A 7709-nucleotide genomic window follows, 5' to 3' on the forward strand; every position below is an offset into this window, starting at 1 on the left:
TGTCCCGGGTGATGGGTGAAGGGAACCAGAATGCAGCAAGGCAAAGTGACATGGGGTGATCCTGGCTGGGGTCAGAGCTGCCCATGGCAGGGACACCCTGCCTGGTTCAGCCCTCGTCCTGTAGAGCATCAGTTTTTGATCTACTGCCTCATTGCCAAACCACTTTTTTCCAGTTTAAACGCTTAATGCAATAGCCTTATTTCAAAGTCTGCCAGCTGAGCTGCCTCTGCTTAGGACTATCATTTCCAACTGTTCTCTGGCAAGATTTCTCAAATGATTTAAAAAAAAATAATCAAAGTTGTAACCACATCTGTGGCTGCCTTTGTCTGTGGGAGCAGGGAAAATTAGCTCAGAGTCCATCAGGTGCTTTCTGAAATGGAAGTCTTCTCCTGCAGATGGCACAGCTCATGGCAGTGGAAAGACCAGCCACTAATGTGGCTCTTGCTGAGATTCTGGCACTGGTGTTTCGTGACTGAGTGAAAAGAGCAGCCTAAAACCCACCTGATTTAGGCTGTTATGCTAAATCAGCTATGGATTCTCTTCACGCACACCATCCAGCTGTCCTGATGCATTGGCAGGCTGACCCAGTGAGAAGATCTATAGTGTTAGTGAGTGGTTTTACTTAAATGCTTCTCTTTTCCTATTAGTTCTTCCTAGACTGCAATATTGGTCTGCCACCCTTTCCTAGCACGTCTGGCAGAGGAAGCAGCAACACAAATTTTTGCTTCCATGGAAGAGACTGGCTAAGGTACAGAGCAAATTGGGAGCATTCTCTATGACATACCAATGAGGCTCCACTGGTTTTCTGCATCTGAGGCTCTGTCCCTGTCATCTCTAGGAAAAGTTGATTAGGTCCAGTGGATTGCTGACTTCTTTTATGAAGAAGCTGTAAAAAGTTCTTTTCTTCTGCTAGTGCTTTTCTCCAGGGAATTGTTGGCAGAGAGAGGCGAGTGTCTCAGCAATAATACATTTCAAAGTTATTATGCCAGCAGAAAAGAAACACAAGGATTTGAACTTGGTAATATAAATTTTTTTATGACAGGACAGAACACTAAAGGGCTCCTCCCCTCCCCCCTGCTGTGCAGACCTCCCTGGGTCTGCAGGGCTCCTGGCTGGCTGCCCTGTGGGGTGACGGTGGCTGCAACTGGGACCCTGTTTCAGGCCTAATCCTCGGGGAAGGTTCTGCCACCGAGCAGGCTCCCATGCTGGCTGGGAAAAATGGCAATTTGGATGGAACTTGTCTGGCCCTTGGGCATGTCCCTTCTTCTGGCTGTGGACAGATGGGGACCCTTCTCCCTCCACCTACCAGTCACAGTGATGCATTCAGGTGCCACCAAGCCCATATCTTTGTGCTGCTGTGGTAATGATAGGGCTTCCACATAGGAAATGAGTGAAATGTCAGCTGAGACCTCTTCTTTTTGTAATGATTAACCTTCCACTAATGATTTGATATAATATTGGGCAACATTGAGTGCTGAGCTATTGATGTTTAATGTGTTCTGAAGCAAGGGCTCAGGAAGCAATAAAGATTTACTCCAGCTAATGTGTGAGGGCTGGGCTGTCCCTAGGCCCTGTGCTTGCTGATGGCCTGACATGTTTGCCTTGGTGTGGCAGCATCGCCTAACAGAAGCTGAATTTCTGGCTAATAATTTAATTAAGACTTTGCTGTATTTTTAATTACTGGAAAAAGCCATGATTCTTTTCTGTTATGTGTTATAAAATCAGCCCTTCATACTCCACAGAGCCAGGGAAGAGCACCTCATACCTCTCTTTTGGCTCCTGATCAGTCCTGCAGCAAAGCCTGCCTACCCCACAGCAACATGTTAGGCCACACAGAGCTGCTGCCCACGGGGCTGGGAGGTGGCTCCCAAATGGAGGAGAGTAGCAGAGGCAGAGCACCTCACCAGGGCACTTACCCAGCCCCGAGACCCTCCATGCCCCACACACGGCTGAGGTAGATGGAGCTGGCACAGACTGACACCACAAATAAGAAGGCGTGGGAGGAAAACTTGGAAGGACAAATTACTGTGAGTATTGATTCCCCCGGCTGCTTGCAGAGGGATTTCATTTAGCAACACTGCCAATGACATTATGTGCAGCATCTTGTCCATAGCTGGTTCCATGGCATTAAGAGAATTACTTTGGCCTAATGAATAGGAATAAGAATATTTCAACCTCCTCCCTGGAAAGTAATGGTGGATCATCAAGTGTGCAGCCAAGTTCAGGTTTAGTCACTTGCCAAGTGAATGCAAATGACAGGGTGTTTTATTTAATGGAAGCCATGGTGTGTTGGCCAAAACTGTTGTCTCTTTTCTCTGCGGATTGGTTTTCCCCCCTCTCTTGTAAGTCAGACTTTGTCTCTACTCCTGATTGGCTTTTTTTTTTCAAGCAGAAGAAATTTTTGCTGACTCTCATACTGAAATCTGTTTCTAGATTGAACCAAAACTCCTCTATCAGCTGTATTTTATGCTGTGCTATGGGAAGAGGCAGAAGCTGATCTGCTGCTAGTGGTCACTGCCAGCCTACAGTGGGGCTGCAGCTCCCTGTCTCCTTCCAGCTCGGAGCCAGTGAGATGCTCCATCAATGTCACTGCTGCCCCATCTCTCTGAGACCAAGGGGACATTGTGGTACCCCATGCTCTGTCATTGTGCCCTTTGCTGGCACGGTGGTATGGGAACACCTGGGCTGTGATGCAGTTGGGTTTGTATAGACCACTCACTCTTGCAGGGCACAAACACCTCTACTGTCAGCTGCCATTCAGCTGGGCACCCACCAACTTCTCCCCTCCAAAGCCTTCCTCTTCTGGCACAGCTTGCGGAAGTGCTGCTTCCCTCAGCCGCCATTGTTGGCAAGAGGTTTGCAGGGGTGAAGTCCCTGCGAAGAACCAGCCCCTCAGCTGCTGTACATGCACCCAGCCCAAATGCCAGGTGGGTGCCTGAGCAGCAGGGTCTGGGCGGTGCTAAAGCAAGGCTGCACCCCCAGCCCACCATAAGGTCCAGCAAACTGAGGCCAGGGGTGCTATAGATGGGGGGATCCCATCCCCTTAGGGCCTGAATTTAGTGCTACACATACAGTGACTTATTAAACTCTTCAAACACAGGCTGTGCCTCACCATGGCTCACAAGTTAGATCAGCAAAAGACAAAATTGTGGACTAATATTTTCAGATGGGATGTGATGTTTTGCTTCATACAACAGTGATGATTTGCAATGGCTGAGGGTAGGCTTTTTCCCTGTTCTTTTGTAAAAAACCAGAAAGTGTTTGCAAAGTAAACTCTGACATTTCATCTGCAGACCAGTCACCTTTCAAATATAATAGCTGTGACTGCTCACTGGCAGTTAATCCTTGCATGAAAGTTTTTGCTTAAAGAGCTGGAGGGAGGTGGGATTTTTGCTTATTTGTTCAGAATTGGGGTTCTGTCCTAATTAATTTTTTAGTTGACAGGAAGAACAGGTTTCTGCTTTGTTTTGCCAAGTATTTTGATGTATGAACAGAGATGTCGCACGGGATGTGTGTTCGCAAAAGAGGCTGATGGGAAAGATCAAAACTGATTTGTTATGTTTGCAGAGAAAGAGGCTCCATATCCGTGAAACAGAGCAGGGAGTGACTGAAGGCCCCAGACGCCAGCATTTTGAAGCTGAAATTGTGGCTGAAAGCTGGTGACCAAAGTCCTGTTGACCTTGCAGAAGCCATGATTTCATGCCAGCTGTCTGTCACATTCTGGTGTGCCCCCTCCAGTCCCAGTCTCCGACCTGCCTTGGACAATGTAACTCACAGATCTGGGCCCTTCTCCTGTGGGATGAGCCCAAAGGCTTTTCCTCCTCCAAGGCTGAGCACAGCCAGGTCTGCTGAGCGAGCTGGGCTGGGAGAGATGCTAGACAGGTCTCTGACCATTTGCAAACAAGCTGCAAAATTGTGCTCACAATAGGGCTGCAGAGCTGCCTTTTGACTGGAACCATGCCTGGAAAATGTATTTCCCAAGTGGGACTTCAGCCATTACAAAACCCTGACTGATGTGGTCGAAGAACATGGCAAACACATGACCCGTTACCACGATCCCCCAGACTAGATCCTGCTAATGTGCTTGTTTAACTCTCTCTGACACCACCCAGAAGCTTCTGCCTAAAAATGTCACCAGTGTCAGCCCTTCCTGGTGCAAAACCTCCATCCCCACAGGCAGATGGGAGCACCCTGGAGGAGAGTTGGCCTGGCTGCTGGGAAAGCAGCAGCAGAGAGCATGGGAACAGGCAAGGAGCTGGCTGCATGGCTCCCATGGAGCCTGGGAGCAAGTGCTTGCTGTGAAGGCTCACCAGGGCGGTGTCATCAGTGCTGAATGGGGTGAGTCAGGGGATTGTCACCTCTTTCCTGACACCTCACTGCTTCTGAAGGCTGTTGGTCCCCCTGGCTCTCCTGCTGCCTAGTTGTTTGCTCACAGCCTTTGTCCTTCATGGCAAGCCACTGCCAGAGTGGGTGAGCTGTGGTGTGGGGTCTATGCTGGGATGGATAGGGGTAGGATAGCAGTCCTATTTGGGCTCCATAGCCAAAACCTATGCTTTATGGGCATGGTATCATGGCTTTGGGGACCCTCAAGGGCATGGGCACTGTGGGGGGAGCTCCCTTTTTATCCTGCTGCTTGCTGATGATATTCATCTCCACAGGCAGACATCAGCAGTGAGCTGCCATTGTCCTTCACAAGCTATTCTAACTTGTCTCTAACAGGTCTCCAAGAGCACAGTCCACCTGGACTGATTGTCATCCAGAGCAGCACTGTGGCTGGGTCTGAAGCTGGTGCCAGCTGAGGCGCTTGGCAGAAATGCGCAGGCATGGAGCTGGGTTTTTTCGACTCTCCAAAGAGCTGCAGAGCCACGTCCTGACGTTGGCATAGGCTGGCACTGTGCTTGGTGAGTTCAGAGGATGTTTTTACACAATTGGGGCTGGGAAGGCTTGAAGAGGGTTTCTTTTTCTTCATCTTTTTAAACAATAGATAACAGTAAAATCCATCCCCTGCCTCTTCTAAAGACAGCTCCTTTTCTTGATGGGTAGATAGATATAATGAGATTCTCAAACTCATAAATCTGCTGCGACTTTATTACCTGCATCTGTTGGAGATGATGTGAAGAGAACTTCATACAGAGAGGACTCTTGAAAGGTTACAAAGGGAACTAGCATTCTTCAGAAAATCTTCATCTAGAGAAAACAGCCAAGAAAACCCATATAGAAAAAAGCACTTGAGCTGGATGAATAGGTGTCAGGGCTGAATGTGACACTGGCAACAGGGTACCTTGTGAAAGCAAATGAAGCCAGTCCTCTGTGTGGGGTAGCTCTGGTGCAGGAGCCAGCCTTTGGCTGCCATGCACAGCCCTCAGCCCCAGGACCGGGTGTGCAAGGGGGTGGTCGACACCCCTAGGCTTGCACACTCGAAACCCCTGTGCTGGCAAGGGGAAGACACAAACAGTAGCTGAGCTGAAATGCGCTGTTGCTTTTTTATTTGCCCGCTGGTAGATGTGCCCCCATTTCAGCTCGTCCCTGGTGCAGGGACACTGGTGAGAGGCAGACCCATGGCTTAGACCCTGCCCTAGGCTGCTGGGTCTGCCACAGTGGACAGCCCCGTGGGTGGGGTGATGGCACACCACAGCCTCACCACATCCCTATGCTGCTCCACTGTCCTTCTGGGCTCTCACAAGGTCACCAGTGGAACCAGTGACATAGGAATGGGAAGTGGTGCAGGAAATGGGCACAGGAAATAACTATTTGTTAAGCTAGTCAGAAAATCAGTGGGGATCTGCCTGGCTCCCAGGTGAGCTGGTGGCAGCTCTGTGCTTGTTGTGGAGCCCTGGTCCAGGGACTGGCAAAACTCTTGAAAGATCCCAGTAGCTCCTTAGCAGGGTGGGTACTTCTCAGGTGGGACAGGTACCTGCTCAATGTGGCTGTGGCCAAGAGACCTGCAGGGAACTGAGAATGTCCCAGCCTGGAGCTTGCCCCAGGACCAGTGGTGAGGGAGTTGTGATTGCCAGGCAGAGCACTGCAGTTTGTTAAAGTAGGCTGGAGATGGTGCTGGAAGGTGCTGCCTGCTCCCCAGGGCACAACAAGCTGTAGTGAAAGGTCATGTCTGCAGTGTGATGCAATGATGTCTTCACGATGCCATAATGCAAGCTGGCACCTATTTTAATGGCAGAGATTTAGGCTTTGACCTTCTACTCCCCATTGCAAGGGGGAAGATGTGCTTGCTGGCTTTCCTGCCCCAGGTAGCTTCTGCTCCCACTGACACCTCACCCTTGCTGAGACAGGGCGGCAATCCAGAAAGCAGAGCTGCAAGCAGGGAGAGAGCAGATGACATCTTTAAGCTGTGATCATTGAAGAATATTAACCACTCTTGGGCTTTGTCACTGCCAAAAAGTGATGCTTGAGCAACGTGGCGCCAGGAATCCTGAAGTCACTTTTGTAGCCTTGGAAAATGCAGCTGCTTTGGGATTTCAGCCCAAGACGGCTGTTATTATCCACTGTGCAGAATGAAGCTTCTGTTGGGAGCTTCTACAAAGGCCATCAGTCTTCCCAAATAGTGGTTGTTTTTATCACCTGGCAGTAATGATACTCTCTGGTCCCTTTAATATCCGAGTGTGTTCCCAAAGTGAGACCAGGAAACTCATTTAGGGCTCACCCCCTCCGAGGGAAACAGCTTACAATTTTCTACCAGGTAGCCATTCCGTTGTGAGAATGGGCATGGCTCACCTAATAAAAACCTCGCTGACAGACAGGACCTCCTGGAGGTTTATCTAAGTCGTTTGTTGCAGAGCAGAGCAACATGTATCAGGGCTGAAATACGTGCCAAGTAGCAATCCTAAAGCACACAGTGTCTCTGCTGTAATTGATTCACAGGCAGGACAAATACCCGGTGGAGAGTGCAAGGGGCCCTGCCTACTCTCCCAGCTAAAACGTTATAACATTGTGTGAAATAGTATTGCTGAAGCCCATGGCTAAAATCCAGCTTGTGGGCTGGCTGGCTCTAAAACTGCATCACCCAAAATATCCCCATCCCTGCTTGCATTGGCTGGGGCATTTGGGGTCCAGTTCAGAAGGAAACATATTAAAAAGTGGATCAAAAGTAGTGATTCTTGCCAGTAATGTGTGTGCAGCATTGCATGTGCATTGACTTTCATTTTTTGGCTAATGCTGTTTTATTGTTCCTCCAGGTAAATGTTCAATGAGGAAAGGCCTTGTCCAGTTCCTTGTTTTGGTCAGTAAATGCCATGGGTGCTGTGGGTGGGAGGCTGCTGCCTGCCATCTGGGTCTCTCTAGAGACAGGGTGAGTGATGGCAGCGACAACACCTAAAACCACAGTGAATTTTGAATTTTAGGGATGGCTAAAGTTGATGGGGTGGCTTGGTGTGACGGTGTGGTGTAAAGCAGATGGTGGTTCTGGGAACATCCAAATTCCCCACATTAGGAAAGGGCCCTAAATTTTGTTGCTTGTCTGGCATCCCATCCATACACATGGGGGCAGCTGTGGTACTGCCTCCCCATTGCTCAGTGGCTGCGGAACTTGGGGTGGAGAGGTCCCTGGAGAGGTGTGAAACCTCACCTGACACCCCTAAGCAGCCTTCCCAAAAATACAGGCTGGCTGGGGGAGCAGGCAGCAGAGAAAAGCTGCCATATCCTGCAAGCTTTTTAATTTCATCAGCTGCATGGGGCTGCTTTGCCATGCATCCCCC

The 7709-nt window shown here is 49.6% G+C and overlaps 1 long non-coding RNA gene across 1 annotated transcript; it reads left to right on the plus strand.

The window, feature by feature from the left end:
• Nucleotides 1-529: 529 nt before the first annotated feature.
• LOC113965248 lies at nucleotides 530-7274 on the plus strand. The gene is made up of 3 exons (XR_003533483.1): nucleotides 530-587; nucleotides 4720-4901; nucleotides 7191-7274. It is a non-coding gene; the product is annotated as an uncharacterized LOC113965248 (long non-coding RNA).
• Nucleotides 7275-7709: the final 435 nt, after the last annotated feature.

The sequence above is a fragment of the Neopelma chrysocephalum genome, unplaced genomic scaffold (assembly GCF_003984885.1).
Source record: "Neopelma chrysocephalum unplaced genomic scaffold, ASM398488v2 Primary Assembly neopelma1_44, whole genome shotgun sequence".
NCBI lineage: Eukaryota > Metazoa > Chordata > Aves > Passeriformes > Pipridae > Neopelma > Neopelma chrysocephalum.